The following is a 19326-nucleotide window of genomic DNA, read 5'->3' as shown; positions in this document are numbered from 1 at the left end:
TTCTGCATCAGCACTCCCGTTTCTCCTCTCCAGGGTTCTGGCTATAGAGGCTGTTACCATGTTTCAGAACACAGGCCCCCGTTTTGTGTGTATCCCATTCATGGTGACAATACACTCCTGATCTGGAGTACAGCCAGGTAGTACGATCTTCATCTCTATAGTGTTGGTGGTGGCTTCAGTGGTGGAAGCTCCCTTGGCAGGCAAGTTCTCAGGGTTTGGGAGTCATTCCTGAAGTCCCAGACTGCATTGCATTCCTCTAACCCTTCCAAGAATATTGTGGGCACTTATTTTCCTCTATGAAATTCCTCTATGAAATTTTAAATAGATGCAGGGAGTGCTTTAGTGTTTTCTATTTCCTACCTAGAACCTTGACCGGTAAAGTATATTTTTAAAAATATATCTGTATTGATTTCAGAGAGAAAAAGAAAGGGAGAGAGAGATAGAAACACCAATGATGAGAGAGAATCATTGATTGGCTGGCAGTCTCATTCCCAGAAGAGTTTGGCTTTAGCGGAGCCATGACTTTCCTACAATTGCAAGAGTGGAATGAATGCAGAAGAGAATGAACACTGCAAGTCTCAGGTAGTAAGTTGAAAGGAATCATTGTTTTCTCTGTCACATTTGACCCTTATGGCCCAAAGCTAATCTTTCACGATGCTTTGAGATCCCTGCTGCCATTACATCTTCATGTGAAATCTGAATATTAAGAAATCTAATATATAAAGGATGGTTTAAAGTTTCCAAAGAGATATGGAAATCAGAGATGGAAAACTATAGTTAGCAGTCTATTTTTATAATTAAACTTCATCAGCCTAGCTGGTGGCTCAGTGGTTGAGTGTCAGCCTAAGAACCAAGAGGTCACAGTTCGATTCCTGGTCAGGACACATGACAGGGTTGCAGGCTCGATCCCCAGTAGGGAGACAGCCAATCAATTATTCTCTCTCATGGATATTTCTATTTCTTTCTCCCTCTCTGAGATCAATAAAAATATATTTTAAAAAATAATAATTAGACTTCATCATATCCATTATGAAATGCTTTATTTTCTTTCTTATGCTCCAGTCAAAATAGGAAATGTCTATTTCTCAAGGATGATTAGATTTCACTTGATGATGAAGGAAAACACTGTAATTGCTTTCCTCTATAATTGTGTTGTGTTCACCAATGATAATGTTTATGGAGGTGGTAGTGAATTACTTAAAATATCTACCCAATAATCAGGAGTTCATATTTTACAATTATTACTATGTTCTTCAATAATAAATGGTGGCCAAAAGGCATTTGGAGCCATAAAAAATGTGCCATTTAATGAAATTAAGACTCTGGCTTGCCAGGGCATTATACACAATGACATGTTGCTTGAAGAAAGTCCACTTTGCTAGGAGTCAACAAACACTGGTGGGAAATAAATTTCTGTTTCAGATTTCAACTGCAGTTGTGTACAATATTGGACCTAAGGGCAAAAAACAAATGAGGTAAATGAATTTGTATATACATTCCATGATTTTCCAGCCGTGTTATAATTAAAACTATAAAACATTGCCTTTAGCAAACAGCTTTTGTGGGAATTCTTTCACACAGCCTTATGCATGGCAGACACATTTTGTTTGTCTTCATTTCCTCTGGTACTGACTGCAACTGTGCTGTAAAAAGGAAAAATGCAATTTTTATATGGAACTGTTTGCAAGAAAGACAAATACTTTCAGGATGAGCTCATCCCGATTAGCTTCTGAAAAATAAAGACACTCCGAGGATACAAAACCAAAGTTTCCTTCATAGACCAGAGAAAAACCACCCCTGTGTTTTGAATGGGACCACTGAGCACTGAGGTCTGATGGTCACTACTTAGTCTGAGAATACCATACGTAATACATGGGATTGAACAAATTCTAAGATACGTGGGTGGGTTTAGTTGAATCTCTACATTGTCAATATCTCTGTAAATATTTTATGCCTTATTATTGATGTGACTGTATATATCTCAACTTCTACTAAAATACAGAATGCACCCACATCTTACTCTGACATCCGACCCTTGATGTGATAGTGGGAGCCAACTTCCCGAAGCTCATGGATATATTCCCATATGAGAGCTGAGTCTCCTCCTACCCTGCAAGCACACTGCTCCTTCTCAGTCTCTTCCACTGGCTCTTCCCCTTCTTTCTGACATTTCACTCTCAGAATTTCCCAGGGCTCATCCTTTGTGCTTCTTCGCTTCTTCACATACTTTAGTTAGTTTTATCCAGGCCCATGGCTTTTCTGTAGCCTTATGATCATCAACCCCAGACTCTCCCTTGGTTCTAGACTCTTCTATTGTTTGCCTACTTATCATGGCACACACATTTTAACATGTTCGTAAAGAATTCCTAGTCTGTATCTCCAGACTCACTCCCTTCTCCCTGAGTGTTTGCCATCACTTTTCCCCAGCAGCTCAGGACAAAAGTCTAGGGTCACATTTGTTTTTCTTTTTAACAACCCAAATACAACCCATTGTCAAGTTCTGCTAAGATACTTTGAAATACATCCAGGATCTAATGACTTCTAATTGCCTCCATCACTGCTACTCTGTTCAAGTTGCCATCATGTCTATGGTGACCAGGTGACCACAGCAGTGTCTCCTGCCTGACCTCATTCCTTCCACTCACTGTCCCACCCTCCCCACCATCCTCAGCCTCATGTCTGTTCTCCAGAAAGTTTTAAAATGTTTACAAAATCACATTAAAATCAAGTCCTTACAATGATTGAATAATTCAAAGTCTTCTTCATGGCCCTACAAGACCCTCTATGATGTGAACTCTAACTACCTGAGTGACCTCGTCTCCTTTGAATTCCCCCAGTTCATCCAAGCCCAGCCTCTCTGAATGACTGTTTCTTGAGCGCTAAGCTTTCTTTGCAGACTTTACATCTGCTCTCCTCCTCAAATAGACCATGCCCGATTATCCAATCTTATTTGTGGAGTCTAAGAAACAAAACGAATTGACCAACAGCATTAGACCCAAAGCATGGAGACTTGGAACAGACTGACATACCTTGATGTGGGTGTTGGGGGGACAAGAAGAGATAAACTTATATGCATAGTCCATGGACATGGGCAATAAGGTAGTGAAGACCTAGGGGATTGGCAGGGGCTGGGAGAGAGGGATAAGGGGAGGAGGGACAATGGGAGATATCTGTAACACTATCAATGATAAAACTATATTAAAATACATAAATAAATGAATAAATAAATAAATAAATAGCATAGGAAACTCTATTCTTACTTGGCTTTCTTTATCTTTATATCTCTTAGAAATTCCTCTTCCAGAGGAATTTTCTATTAGAATATAGTGAATTTGCTTAATTAGCTCTCTCCCTCAATGGTATGTAAGTTCCATAATTACCTATACTTTGTTTTGTTTGCCACTGTATCTTCATGCCTAGATCACAGCCTGAGAAATAAGAGGTTTTCAAACAATATTTACTAAATAAGCATACAATTTTCTTTTTGCCTCTTCTCTAAACATCAACACACAATTTAGCCTCCTCTTGGAGAAAGCATCGCTATTAATCTTTATTTGATTACTCTGAGCCTCTCTCATTCCTAAGCCCCACACAGACATATCACTTGAGCTTCATTCTCCTTTTGGTTGTCTTCGGTGTACTAAATACTTAAACAATGATTATCATTTTGAGAAAGAAGTTATTTTTAGTCTGAGACTGTAGATTCTGTTTGGATTACATATTTGTGCCAGTAGGTAAAAAGCAAAATAATTTTAATGAGGGTAACAGTTTCACAAAGAAAGCATAGCTTTAATTATAATAATTTTGTTTCAAATGAACCCCTTATATTATTTTATTTCTCTTTCCTCTTTGTGCTGAACATACGCTATGTTTGTCTTCACTGCAGTTATTGAGTGAAGTAAATAAAGGGAAAATCTTTTGTTGTAGTCAGTGTTTTAAAATTAATATGTTGTTTTTACTTGTTTTTGTGTCACTCTTCTGATGTTTAGAGTTTGGTAACTACACAAATGCCAAAATAAAGATGATGTGTTTATTCAAGTTTCTAGTCCTCAGAACTAAGCACAGTGCATTTGACTTTGCTCAGTTAATATTTTTGAATAGAATTCATTTGAGTTGTTCATAATTTGATGGCATCTTGATAATCACTAAATATTTACTATTACAATTCCACTATATTTATGACACATGCTGTTTATTTAAGGTTTACTTTTTTATTTATTTATTTTTTTAGAATAAACGTCTTTATTACACTAAGATAGGAGGGATGAGGATTTATTTGCCTTTCCGGGCCTGGTTTTCCTCAGATGGAACTCCAGCTCCTTGCCCTCGAGCACATAGCCTTCTGCTCAGTCGCACTGGCCTGGTCTTGAAGCGATGCATGCAAGCAGCTCTCCTGTTGGAGCTCCCCCTTCAGAAGTCTGCTGATCTTGGTGTTCTTTTTCCTTTCATCATATTTCTTCTGAATTTTCTTTGATCGTTTTTGTTCAAAATCTCTTCCTCTTCAGGAGTCAGCTTGGCCCCCTTCTTGCAGCCCAGGGGCAGTGTGTAGTGGGGCTCGTACCACTGTCGCTACAGTGTGCTGTCAACGAGCAAGATGCAGTTCTTCACTAGGGTCTTGGTGCGGATCAGTTCATTGTTGGATGCAATGTAGACAACATCAATAATCTTTGTTTTTCGCGTATAATACTCTGAGCCCCAGGAGAAGTTGCCCACGTCCAGCCTCAAGGCTCAGTACTTCTTGTTGCCTCCATGCACTTGGACTGTGTGTATGTGATGGGGTCCAATCTTACTATTGGTAGCAAGGCGTCCCAGCTCATGTTTTTGCTTCTTGTGGTAGGGCTTTCTCTTGTCCCCGGTCTTGTGGCACTTGTGCCAGTTGTCCTGGAGATGCCCATAGCTTGGTGCCAGCTGAAAGAGAAAATGCCTATTTAAGGTTTACTTCTTAATACTTGCTTTCTATTGGCTGAATCATCCTATATAATAAAAGGCTAATATGCAAATTGACCAAATAGTGGAATGACCGGTCTCTATGATGCACACTGACCACCAGGGGGCAGATGCTCAATGCAGGATCTGCCCCCAGCCCGCAGGCCCTGATCACCTGATGGCGAACGGGAACTGGGGGTGGGTGGTGGCAGTGGGGAGGGGCCAGCTGCAGGTAGCTGGGGAAGATGGCCCTGATTGCAGGCCAGGCCCTAGGGACTGTACTCATGCACAAATTTTGTGCACTGGCCCTTTAGTTTTCATAATAATATAGATTAGTGCTCAAAGGACTTTGGACAGTTGGTTTCTCTTTATTTATTTATTTTTTAAAATATATTTTATTGATTTTTTACAGAGATGAAGGGAGAGAGATAGAGAGTTAGAAACATCGATGAGAGAGAAACATCGATCAGCTGCCTCCTGCATATCTCCTACTGGGGATGTGCCCGCAACCCAGGTACATGCCCTTGACCGGAATCGAACCTGGGACCTTTCAGTCCACAGGCTGACGCTCTAGCCATTGAGCCAAACCGGTTTTGGCTGGTTTCTCTTTAGACAGTTTAATTCTATCATGTCTTCCTGCCAAGGAGCTGTCAGATACCTAGAAAATTAGCATCTTTTTATTACCATTAAAAGTAATTTCTATCACTTCTATAGTGTTTTTTGCTTTATAAATAATAGTCACAAACATTATTTAACTTGTTCCTGACAATATCACTTTGGGTTTGGTGCTGTTCTCTCCAAAAGACCTCTAAAAAAAAAAAAGTGATAAACTAAGCAACTTCTCAAGGTTATACAACTAAGGAGAGGCAGAATCAAAAGTTTAAGTTCAGTTCACGTGATTTCATATCCCAAACTACCTTTTGGTAAACAATTTAGGAGAAAATATATTAATCTCTTTTTTCCTTCTTGGTTGTATTTCTGCTCTAGTCAGATTATAATGAGTTATTAATCTTTAAAATTAATTTTTAAGAATTCTCAGTATGATTAAAAGTGAGTTCTCCATCAAATCCTTGTTCACGGGAGTGTATAGTTGGAAAATAGTGCCTCGGAAAATTAATAGTTTTCTCTGCAGAAAGCTCTTGTTACAGAAAAAACCGGACCAGAACCAAACAGCGCCCTGAGAGTTTGGAGTTACACTTTATTCACCGCAGCGGGCTCAGGGAAATGAATCCAAATCTAAGCAAAGCTACAAGCAGAACTTCCCTTTTTATAGAAGAGCCAGCCCTTTGTGTGCTTGCTGGCGGCGGCCTTGAAAACTACACAGTTCTATCCAATTAAAAAATGCACCTGGCCTGGCATTGGGCGTATCTAGCCTCTGGCCTACAGGGTCAGAGAGCTAAGTTTATCTCCCCCACTATTCAAGCAGGCTAGAAAGCAAAGTTACTTTTTCAGAATAAGAGGCCGTCCAAAGAATAGCAGAGAATTCCAAACAGTAGTTTTACAGAATAGGGGTTTTCCTTCACACTCTAAGTAGAAGTGTGAGTGAAACACCCAATATTTAGATTTGCATCTGATTATAAACTTTCCTGGCAGATGCTAAACTGTGTTCACCCTTATACTAAATAGAGCATATAATACTCCTATTCATCAGAGTGGTGTTTCATTTATTCTAAGTTATGTTGGATATGGTAATTGATCCACCAATAAATCAGAAGCAAATAAGAAGTAAAGTTATTAAAACAGTCCACAGACATTAATGTAAACTTCAATTCATATATTTTTTAAATGGCAGAGATGAATTATAAAGCATAGTTTCTCCCATCAGACAGCAACATGTGAGATCAGGTTTCTTGACATGTCTGAACTTTCATCAGAGGAAATAATTAGAAATTGCTCACTATAATAACTTATTTCTAGCAATGTGGAGTGTGCCATATATCAACAGAAACAGACCAAAAGAAGGGCAATGAAGATAAATTATGTTCATAAAATGTTCATAATATTAGTAAAGGAGTAATGATTCTTTTAAGTACGGATGTAAATGCAAAATTCTAATTGTGGCTTAACTTTTCCACACATTGTAAGGTGCTGAACCTCTATAATCTCTAAATAGTTTTCCACTAAATTCTCCAATACACTAATTAGAATGTTGGAAGTGTAACCAAGTGTAACCAAGTGGTCCAGGCTGCCTGTCACTATTTGAGCCAATTAAGCAGAAACAGGGTTGAGTCATATATGAGCATTTATTCCAATACTGCCGGCAGTATGGGAGAGCAGCAGGTCAGCCACAGAGATCTGCTCTGCCTCTCACCATAAGCCAGCTGCTTATATTGGGTAGGACAAAGATTACATGGGAATGTAGGAATTGCAGGCATTGGGAAGTAGGCAAAGGGGCTTGGGGCGGGACTCCATTATTTGTGCAACAAGGTTGTTCATCTTTACATGGTAACTGAATGAGAATGAACAGCATTCCCAGGTTGACTCCCAGGTCCAAGGTTGACTCCCAGCTCCTAGCGGTGTACAACTCCCAGAAGGCTTTTAAGACACAAGGTTCTCATAGCATTGCAGGTTTACAGATATATTCTTTTTTTCTTTATTGATTAAGGTATTACATATGTGTCCTGATCCCCCCATCATCCCTCTACCTCTCCACTCATGCCCTCACCTCCCTGGTACAGATATACTCTTGAAGGTCAGAGGAGACTTCTCCATAAATCCACACTATTGGTTCTCAGTGCTTTGCTTGAACAACTGAATGACAGGATATATCTATTATACTGGTATGTAGTCCCAGGTGCCTTTCTCATGATGGTGTGCTCCAAAGAGCTCTTTGATGAGTGGTGGGATAGATACTAGATAAGGGCACAGCCTAAACTACTCTGCATAACATATGAGAAGATTACCAGTGGGTTGGGAAAGGAAGTTATGAGATAAACAGCAGGGGGTTGAGAAAAGAGACATTGAGTGAGATTGTGTACCTGATAATACTTCTCTTTCAAATTGCTCTCTGTCATACCACAGGCCATGGCCAAGGCTGTAGCACTGAAACTGCAAATAGATCTAATGTTCCAGTAAGAATTAGAGTAAAGAAATGTGTAATTGATTAGACAAGAATTTTCTCCTATGGTAACAGCATGAGCCTTTTAATGCTGACATGCTCCAGCACCTCAATTTAACGTAGAATAAATTTCTGGGTTTTTCTGACCTGTCCAATCCCTTCTTCCATGCCACATACTGAGACCATCCAACTACTGGTGTGCATCCTTGAGGAACAAAGAGAGGCATTGGGGGACTGTGTGCACTCTCTCTGTATTCTTAAGTGTAGACACTTGAACTGAAGGGAATGAGTCTAATCTAAGTCATTTCTCTCCATGATCCTCAAAACTGTTCCTGCCATTGAGGCCTGGCCTACTTTACTCTTAGACTGGACATTCTCTAGAAAAATATAAAATATAAAAACGTGTGTCCTTTTTTTAGTGTTGGTAGGTGGATAAAAACAGAGGATACAGCTGATAACAGCAAAAATCTCAAGTAGAGCTAAGTAAGGTGAGTAGAGCACGTCAGTAGTATTTCCAAAGCTCATTGTAGAAGCTCTAAAAATAGAACTATGGGAAGGAAGGAGGGCCTGGTTTACTAAACTGCCATAAAACTATAATAAAATGAGAAAAAGGAGGAAGGGAAAAGGGATAAAAGGGGATCAAGAAATCAGATACATAAAAAGTAAAAATCTAATTTAGCCTAGAGAGCAGGAGGATAAATTTTATGTAAATCCAGTAAAAATCTCAGGGAATTACATTCAATTTCATCCTTTCATTCATCTTTTCATTTCTTTCTTTATCAGCAAAATCATTAAATCATAACATGTAAAGAAGGGAGAATATACCTGGAAATATAAAGGTCATGACAAAAGGAGACACTGTGGCAGGAATGGGAAGTAGATGGTTGAATGGGTTGTGCACATGTGTGTTGTGTTGAGTGCGTGTTATGTGTCTGATGTCTTTTAGGGATGGTGTCTTTTAGGTTTACAGATGTTTATCTAGGAATAGAGCATGCTGACTCTAAAGAAAGATAAAATTCTGCTATTGTGGAACATAATTATTCTTAGTATTACTTTTATTTATGTACAGAGTTATAAAAATATTGGAATTATGTCAAAACAATTTCCCTCTTCCAAATGTGAATTAGAAAAAAGTAAATAAATGAGAAAGTTTCCAAAAGAACTTCTAGCAAAAGCATTAGATAAGACATTACTGAGAAACCTGTAATAGGATTTGCTGATTCAATTTGATACACATAGGAGTTGTATTTTTATATATAACTTAACTTGATGTATGAGAATCTTAGAATCAAGTATGACTGATTTGGAAATAACAATTACTTTTATATCAATCAACTTGAAGGTACTTGTGGACTAAAGTACTTTTACTTATAAAATCATTATAACACCTCATCATTTAGAATGAATAATTGCCAATAATTATTCTATGACTTGGCAAATATGTGAGTGTGAACAGTTTGCTAAGGAAAACAATATTCAGCAATCATTTTCACTGTTCTAGAATCTTGCAATCAAAATAAATATCGAATGTCTTTAATTAAGTTTATTAAAAACTCAATTATTGAAATGACTCTAAGGTTTTTATCAATACTAATAGAAAATAATACAAGAATAATTACATTTTCCTCTATTTAAACTATTAAGTAGTGCCTGGCCAGTGCGGCTCAGTGGTTGAGCCTCCACCTATGATCCAGGAGGTCACAGTCCTCATGCCTGGTTAGCAAGCTTGATTCCTCAGTGTGGGGCAAGCAGGAGGCAGCTGACCAATGATTCTTTATCTCTCATCATTGATGTTTTTCTCTCTCTCCCTTCCTCTCTGAAATCAATAAAAATACATTTAAAATAAATCAAATAAAATAGTAAGTAGTTTTATTGGGAATATTTCCCTCATGTTTATAGATAAATATGTATTAATATAGACATTAGGCATAGGGCCTATAACACGTGTGCTTTTAAAAGGATCAGAGAAGGAAGAAGTCAGAAATTACATTTGATTTCACTTTGAAAATGTACATGCAGAACTTGTTACTTGTCCTCCTGAGTCATTTCTAGTTCTTGTTTATACTGTAAGCGGCCAAATAAGTGCAGACGATTCTTTTTGGGCTGTTCCTCAAAATAGAGACAACCTATAAATTAGTTATGTTATGCATAGTGGTTGCATAATCAAAAATGTTTAAACTAAAACACTCTGCAACATTAACTTAATAATGCCATATTTGGGGCATTTACTGGGGTATTCGGATATGATACTTGATATTGCATCCCAAACTGCAGGAGTTAATGAATCTATATCTGCACTGCTGGGACATTTTTCACAGGCCTGGTAAACAGTTGTGGGTGTTAACATTTTCCCTTGGTTACATAAAGCTACTTAAAAATATTGTATTCGATACATAACATTGCATTCTCATTTTATTTTCTTTCCCAGTAATTAGGGCTATGTTATCAGTTTATCTAAAAAACCTTCATTGTTGTGTTTCTCTTTGTATTGTGCTGCATTATATTGATGTCTTGCATTATTTTTCCTTTTCCCCTGGTCTTTACTCCTACTTCTCTCTTCAATAACACCCACTTTAATATGCATTATACGTACACAGAGAATATCTTCTCAACTCTATATGTAACCTTATAAAACATACATTTTCTTTGTGCTTCTGGCTTTTCTACTATTTGAATTTATTTAAGAACACTGTTCTGTTCAATATTTCTACTTTTTTCAAATTTGGCATTTTATAGTAATTCAAGTAGTTTTAAAATTCAGTGATATATAATATTAATATGCTATTCTTAGTTATTTTAGTACTAACTATATTATTTTCTTCTTTTCATCATTTTTTAAAATGTTTTTATTTATTTTTTAGACAGCGAGGAAGGGAGAGGATTAGAGAGATAAAAACTTTGATGAAAGAGAAACATTGATCAGCTGCTTCCCTCTTCCCCCAACCAGAGACAGCCTACAATCCAGGCATGTTCCCTAATCAGGAATCAAACTGGTGACCTATTAGTTCATGAGTTGACACCGAACCACTGAGCCACAGCAGCCAGGCTTATTTTCATTATTTTTTTTTAACCTTTCCTCTGCTTATTTTTTATTCTGTCCTAGAAGATGTTCTATGTTATTGATTTTCCCAAAGCTTTGGCTTTTTAAATCCTCTTCTAAATATCTGTGTAATTAATTTCTGTTCATATTTATAATTTCCTTCCTTTTTTACTCCTCTGGTTTTCTTTGTTGCTCTCTCTTTCTCTCTGTTTTCTTGAATTGAATATTCATTTATTTTCAGTTATTTTATTTTTTTTCTGATAAATGTAAACATACATTTAAGGATTACTTCAGCTATATTTTATGCATTTAATTTGAGTATTTTCCTTTTAATACATTTTTGAATATGTTTTAATTTTCCTTTTGATTTCCTATTCAATACTGTTTACTTATTGATTAGTTTACAAAGCATGTAGTTATTATTTTAGCTATTATTTTTATTTCAAGTTTTCATAGAATTGGAATACAAAGTCTATATTCTGTTAAAATTTATAATTCATGAAGGCTATTTTTTGGACTAAATTATCATTGATTTTTGTTTATGTTGCATGTATAATTGAAGTTCTCTGTTAATTAAGTGTAAAGTTTATATAATATATTCACAAAAATATATGCCTGTGTATAATTTTATTAACTGTGATTTTAAAGATTGACATAATTTTATTTTACATTTTTCTTCACAATCTTTCCTCTTCTGAGAGAAATATACTTAAAAAACCTAAATACAAATGTTGATTTATCTGTTTCTCCCTATGTTTTTTTACATTGCTGTTTAATTCTTTTGGGAACTCTATCATTATGTACATATCATGATGATCACTACATTTTATTAAGTTTGATATTCTTTTACTAGTATAATACTTTGCCTTAATTTTTATATGATGATATGTGAAAGTTTTATTTGCTCTTTCTTGTAATTCAAAATGACCTAGTATATCTTTTTCTGTTCCATTAACCTTTTATTCACCATTTTATATGTCATTTATAGTATACGATGCTGGAATTGTTTTTAATGTTTTATTCTAATTTGAGAATCTATATTTTGATAAGTGAATTTAATCCATTTATATATTTGCAAGTACATTATATTGAAACTAGAGGCCCAATGCACAAAGATTCATACAAGAATAGGCCTTTCTTCCCTGGCTGCTGGCACCAGTTTCCCTCCAGCACACAGGACCCAGGCCTTCACTCTGGCCGCCGCCTCCTGCCTTCACTCCAGCTGGCCACCGCCATCTTTGTCACATTAATTTGCATATTCCCTCCTTATTGGCTGTGGGCATCACCATCTTTGTCATAAAGTGATGGTCAATTTGCGTATTTCATCTTTATTAGATAGGATATTTCTTCTGTCTTATTTCATTTCAATTTACTATATTTTTAAAGCTCTTATTAAGTACTCTGTTTTCTTCCACTGGTTAGATTAAAATATCTCTCTTCTGTTTTAAAGATAACAGAATCAAATTAAAATGTTTTGTGTGGTTATCTGTCATTTACTAAGACACATAGTCATGTTCACATTACCTTTAATGTTTCTTGAAATTGTCAATATTTTGACCTTCAGACAGAACAAATACATGTTTCTAACACTCTCTTTTGGTCTCTTGTCCTGGGCCATATTTACTTTGGTAGTATTTCCAAAGTCAGGCTAAATAATAGAGCTAGCAACCTATGCCAGTTTTTTATCTTCCCAGTACTAGAAATCTAAAAGGTCTCTCTTAAACAATTAAGTCATTTGGGATATAATAGAAGTCTCTAAACAAACAAATAAAAAACAAACAAACCAATAAGTAAGTAAAATAATGTCTCTTTAAAATTCATAATTAGAGAAATACCTTGGATTTGAGCAACAAATATCCTATATAATAAGAGCCTAATATGCTAAGTGTCCCCTGTTGTCTGGTCATCCATTCAACAGATCAAAGCATAATATGCTAATGATATGCTAAGGCCATTCAACCGCTCCCTATGACATTCACTGACCATCAGGGGCAGATGCTCCAACGGGTAGATTAGCTTGTTTCTGGGGTCTGGCAGATCGGGACTGAGCAAGACAGACTGAACATGCTCTAGAGCCCTCCTGTGGTTCCTCCTTGGCTAGCCAACCTCGCATGTCCCTCCCTGATCCCAATGGGCACTGGTGGAGTCCCTCAGCCTGGCCTGTGCCCTCTCGCAATCCGGGACCCTTTAAGGGACGTCAGAGAGCCGGTCAGCGTAGGAGCTGTCCCCTGGTGGTCAGTGTGATCCCACAGGGAGAGCGCTGCTCAGCCAGAAGTCGGGCTCACAGCTGGCAAGGGCAGCGGCGGTGGCGGGAGCCTCTCCTGCCTCCATGGCAGCGCAAAGGAGCAGGCCTAAGCCATCAGTCAGACATCCCCCAAGGGCTCCTGGGCTGCGAGAAGGTGCAGGCCTGGCTGAGGGACACCCCCTTGTCCTGCCCTGAGTGCACAAATTTTGTGCACCAGGCCTCTAGTAGAGACATATTTTCCAGAATATGCATATAAGAGATCACATGTAGTATTAGTGGGAAAAAGCTAGATGCTTAGAATTTGATTCACAAATTTATTTAAATTATATTTTCAGTTAAACATTTTATGCTATCTTTAACCAATTGCATGTAAAGAAAATGAAAACTGGGGCAAAAATGTGATAGAGTCCTAGGAAAGCCATAACTTAACTGGACATACATAAAACATGCAGAGTTGCATATCTATATATGTGTAGAAGGAAGGCAAACTTTACCTACCATTCAATGGAGAAGGCTATTTCTGTGACATGTAGTGAAATCATTATCCTACCACTCTTGTACCCACCACTGATTTTTGTCATGCAACACGAATCTTTATAATTCTCAGAACTACTTATATTATGTAAATGCAGAACAAAGTTATTAACAATTAGACTGTCCAATCTATCAACTAGAATTTTAAAAAGGATATCTCTAAATTGTTAATAGTCCATAAAAGGAGTGATTTATCATCTTGATTAGTATAAACATTCACTGTCCTGTGCTTTGTAAACAAGCAACAAATATGTTCATCTAGCTTCCTTTCATTAATTGTTTTGTAGTGCATTATTTTTATTGCATGCAATTTGTTTCTGTCTGACCAATATTATCTCCTTTCCCTTGTCCTTCCCCTTCTCCCTTCATCTGAGGGACACTCTCTTTCTTTTCTAGCTTCTCCAGAAGAAACAAATACACAGCTCATTCTGGCCACAGTTGTCTGGGGGCTAGGTGTATGGTTATCAAGAACCAATCACGGTTCTTCTCTAAGATTGTGAACCTGGGAACTAGGTAAAGAAATCAGCATTTTGGTGGCAGAAATGATAGTAAATGAGGTTCTCAAAATGTCGGTGTCCATGTTCCCCACTATGTAGAGAACAAAACTGGTTGGCCCCTGGTTTTCATTGTCTCTGTAAAGCAATAAAATCTCTTCATTCCCTAAGCTCGGTTGAGTTCAGTTTCTCTTACTTGCAATCAACACTTTCCTGCCTAATATATGCTTACTCTTCATGCAGCAGAAATTTCAAACATCTAATTATGCAACATTTCATACAAGAAACAGATAACATCTAATTATGCGCCATTTCATATAAGAAACAGATGGTCATAGCTACGGAGAAACAGGAAGTAGAGACTTTCTTGTTAGATATTTTGAGTGATAGCCTAACTACATGGTCAGTTATTTCATATAAGTGATCATTAATCTATAGGTACAAAACATATCCCACAAGAAAGGTAGAAAATCATAAACACCCTTTCAAATCAATTAACAGGCATTCAAATACTACGCTCTGTGTGTATAATGTACTTGAGAGGCTAATCATATTTGAAATAACAATTGTTCAAAATCCTCATTCTCATTTAGAATCATTAATCTAATCTAGCTTTCCATTTAATGGGAGAGAAATTTGGGCATGTTACCCTTTCTGTGCTTTATTATCCTCAACTATTAAATGGCAACAAATTGAGCACCTTCTTAGAATGGCTGTGAGACTTGAATGACTAGGTAAGTATATAGATAGATAGATAGATAGATAGATAGATAGATATGTAGATATGATTATAGATATGTATCAATTAGAATAATGACTTGGTAGAGAAAGTGTATACAATATTATTTATTATTTTTGATAACTGCTAAATGCTGGCTTCTATATTTTCCTTCTATAATAGGAGCTATTTGAATAGCTCTCAATTCATATTCTCTTTTCCTAAGCACACTTAGAATTCCTATAATAGTTATTTCCTAACCTGCACACTATCACCAATATCTGAGGTGAAATTTTTTCACAGAACAACAGAACAAAATTGGCAATATTTACCAAAATTACTTTTTTTTCTGTGAAGTTTACTCCAAGATATTTGTTAATTTTATTTGTAACGATATTTTGTCATGATATTTTCTTGTATCTACATGTCAGTGGCTTATGATTTATCCTTCTAAAATATGATATATGATATATACAATTTGCTTTGTAAAATTATAGAAGACAGGATACATGTGTTTAGCTTTCAGTGTATGATCTGTGCACATGTAATTGAATGCATATATCCAAAATATAATTTTATGTCATGCCATATGCACATTTATACATTAAAGGAAAGCATTTCTGTGAATTCATTTTAAGAAGTTCAGTACAAATATGGCTAAATTAAAGAAAGCATTACATTTTTTTCCAATGGTAGAAAACTAAATAGAAAAAAAGAGAACTGTATGAAAAATTTAATCTTTTGGGGAAGAAGAGGGAGTAGAATAAAGGGAAATTCAACAAATCTATAAAAAATATGTCATGATTAATGTTACAATGTTTGGAGAAGGATAGAAAAATTAGAGCCTTGGTGATCTGGATATTGAATGATAGGAGTATTTCATTTTAAATATAAGATTTACAGTGAGTTTTGAACATGAAAATATGTGACTAGAGAAAATTTCATAAAAAGACTGAACAGATCAGATTAGTGCCTCATGGATTTAAGCATGGAGCCCCATTTGAGACATGAGGTCTGTTTCCAGCCCAAATATACACATCTTCTCACCTCATTTTCTTGGAGTCAAAACCTCAAAGAACCTTAGATCCTCTTTTTATAACTAAGTAGTTTTTAAGTCTCCTTCCTGTTAACCTCATATTCCTTTAAAGTTTTGAAAAAGGGTCTTGCTGTATATAATCTGATTATTTTAACTTGATGTGATATTAGTCAGTGAGAAGAACTGAGCGTTTATTTCTTTCCCTTTTAAAATCAGATCATCTTTAGTAAATTATAAAACACTTAATTTATAATATTCTTACCCAGTTATATTTTTTGAATTTTCCCAATGTGCTTAACATATCTGTTACAGCCCGTGTAGTAAGAAAGTGGAAGAGGGTCCTCAGACCTGCATTAAACACCACTTGTCAATCTAATATACAGGCTGGGAGTGAGGATATTTGATGTGTAGGGCAATGAGAATAAGCCCAAATACTAAATTATGTATTTGTTGCTGCTGTGCAATAAAGTCCAAACTATCTGGCATGCTTATAAATTTTAAATTCCACTTGCAGGAAAGATGTGCTCCTAATAACTGGCTTCACGGTGAAATTAAGCTTTAGAAACATGATTCCAAGATGTAACTTACTTTTGACTCTACCCAAGAGGATAATCTTTCTGTTTCCTGGGATAAATATTTCTTGAGTATTAAAGATTTACAGTACTGTATTTCTCAGTGACACGAAAGGCTAGAAAACTGCTAGCCATTCTAGAATATTTTCATATGAATGTTTATTCCTCTTTTCATCATTAATTTAGAAATTGACATGGGCATTGGTGCATTTAAAATTTAACTGGCAAAGATATGGAGATGGTGAAGAAACGTACACAGGAACAAATGGCTGAAAGGGAAGGGGAGAAGATATGACTTCAAGGTATCTTAGATCAGAGTATCCTTCTAGCGTGTGAATTTTTAATTAGAAATATAGGGCAGAGGAGAGCTAGAGGGGTGAAGAAGGTGACTGTTTAATTTTTTTTTATTGATATTTTACAGAGAGGAAGGGAGAGGGATAGAGAGTTAGAAACATCAATCAGCTGCCTCCACCCCCTACTGGAGGTACATGCCCTTTGACCAGAATCGAACCTGGGACCCTTCACTCCGCAGGCTGACGCTCTATCCACTGAGCCAAACCGGTTAGGGCGTGACTGTTTAATTTGTGCATCCATAACTGTCATACTGAAATCTCCTCAAAATGAATTACTATCAGTCCACCTCCAGCATAAAAATAGGCTAGATATCAAAGTTCATTTTTGTATGTTTGAGTGTCTTGAACTGCAAAATTCATTTTCCTATGAAAATATAATAATGGCACTATAACGTTAAAAGTGACAATCAGTTTTCTAAGCCAGACAACATAATCTCATTTAATCTGCTTTACAGTTTAACAGTGGGACTAAAAAGACTATTGATTCTGAACCTCGTTAAAATTTATAAAGTTAATTCTATGCAAAGTGCTAACCTGGTCTTTGAGAAACATATCTTCCTGCTGATTTGACACTGAGACATCTAGAACTGGTTGTTCCAGAGAACGATCTATAGATTTATGTAATCTATAGATTTGTCTGCTTAAAGTGATTTAGAAGTACAAGTAACTGAATGAATCAACTCAAAGGCAACTCCCTGCTACTTGTTTCCTATCAAGATAATGGCATTTTCAGTTGACACCATTGAGTAACAGCAAACATAACCCACAGTTTACAGATAAATGAACAAACTTCAAGTAATGAATTACCTACCAAGGATCATGCAGCCAGTAAAGTGGTAGGACATGGGATCTGGGCCAGCTACGTAATTTGAGGGACTTAGTGGAAAATGCAAATGCAAGGCTGGTCCCTTGTTCAAAAAATCGGGAAAAAGAATTTTTCCTTTGTTCCACAGTCTGTCTCTCTAGCTGTCATGGTGTTTTTTATTTCAGGGTCCTATCAGCACGGGAGTGGGGGAAATCGTGGGACAAATGCAGGAGACTCTTGAGGATGCTTGGAGTCCTACCCCAACTGTGAGTAGGGGGTATGCCCGGATTCACTCTCCCACTCCCCACCCTTCCCCCCATGGGCAGAGGCCGGCAGCAGTTGCTGAGTGGGTGCAGGAGGCAGAGAACCTAGCTAGGGGATGCAAGAAGGTGGGAGAGGTGGGAGGCAGGGCATGTGTCATCCCAGGCTGTAAGTTCCTAATGCATACATACTCCATTGTTCCATAAGCTTCACTTACAAAACACAAATTAAAGATAAAATTATTAAGAATTTCAAGACAGCTACTGTAGAGCATTCGCTCCCAGGTCTGGGTCCCCGTGTGAAGGCCACATGCACCTGGAGCTGATCCTACCCAGGACACGAACCCAGGTCATTTTAGTTCAGAACTTCATATTTCCCCCCAAAGCCACTGCCTTTCAAGGTTGAAGTTCATTTGTAGAGTGGCCTTCTTCAAGTGTAGCATTTGTATGGCGAGGGCCTGAGATTGAGTTCCTAGGACAGAGAACCTAGACAAGTGGTTCATAGATGTTGGCTTTTGAATTTACTCCGAAGGCATCCTCCTCGGACAGAAGTGCAGGCAGTTTACATTCTCACCTTCAGCAACAACTGATCCCTCTTACCAGAACAGACCTTATACTTTTGATATCATCACACTCACCAGGCACAAAACACATGTTCCACTTGGGACTTCAACTGGTTATTGAAAGTGTCAGAGTAGAACTAACTTTCAGCTTCATGTGTGATGAGTTTCTCTCTGCACCATGCAACCCTTGCCTCATCTGCATTTGAGCACTTACTGCCTGGCTCTCTGAAATATATTAGATCCTCCAGGTACCCAGTCCATGTTATAACTTTTAGTTATATCTGTATATGTAACAGGATTAGGTGTAAATTGGGAAGAGTACGAAATGGAAATACTATTCATATCAATCTAAATAAATAAACCAAGTAAGATACTTTCACAAGAAGATCTTGATAACATTTATATTGCTGTGTTTGCTTTATAAGTTAGCATTTAAATTCATCAGAAATGATTTAAGGTAAGTGTGCTGGTTCCATTAATGGAACAGGAGCTTATATATTCTCTAGGAATGTTTTAGACTTTTGAAATATCAAGTCTCTAAATATACTGTCAAATTGCTTACCGATAGCTTCTCAACCACAAAAGCAGTTTGCATTCATCTTTGCTTTTATCATTAGGGTGACAGGCATGTTAATGGTCCAGGCTTGATCTGAATGATGGTTAGAGCTTTCTTTTTCTATCTCTCAAAAGTCCTCTAAATCTTTGTAAGAAAAGGTAGTTAA

The 19326-nt window shown here is 36.9% G+C and overlaps 1 pseudogene; it reads right to left on the bottom strand.

Annotated features, from left to right (window-relative positions):
• Window positions 1–4250: 4250 nt before the first annotated feature.
• LOC118660627 lies at window positions 4251–7952 on the bottom strand (annotated as a pseudogene).
• Between the last annotated feature and the right edge of the window lie 11374 nt (window positions 7953–19326).

The sequence above is a fragment of the Myotis myotis genome, unplaced genomic scaffold (genome assembly GCF_014108235.1).
Source record: "Myotis myotis isolate mMyoMyo1 unplaced genomic scaffold, mMyoMyo1.p scaffold_m19_p_1, whole genome shotgun sequence".
Lineage (NCBI taxonomy): Eukaryota > Metazoa > Chordata > Mammalia > Chiroptera > Vespertilionidae > Myotis > Myotis myotis.
This window is presented reverse-complemented; position numbering and strand designations above follow the sequence as displayed.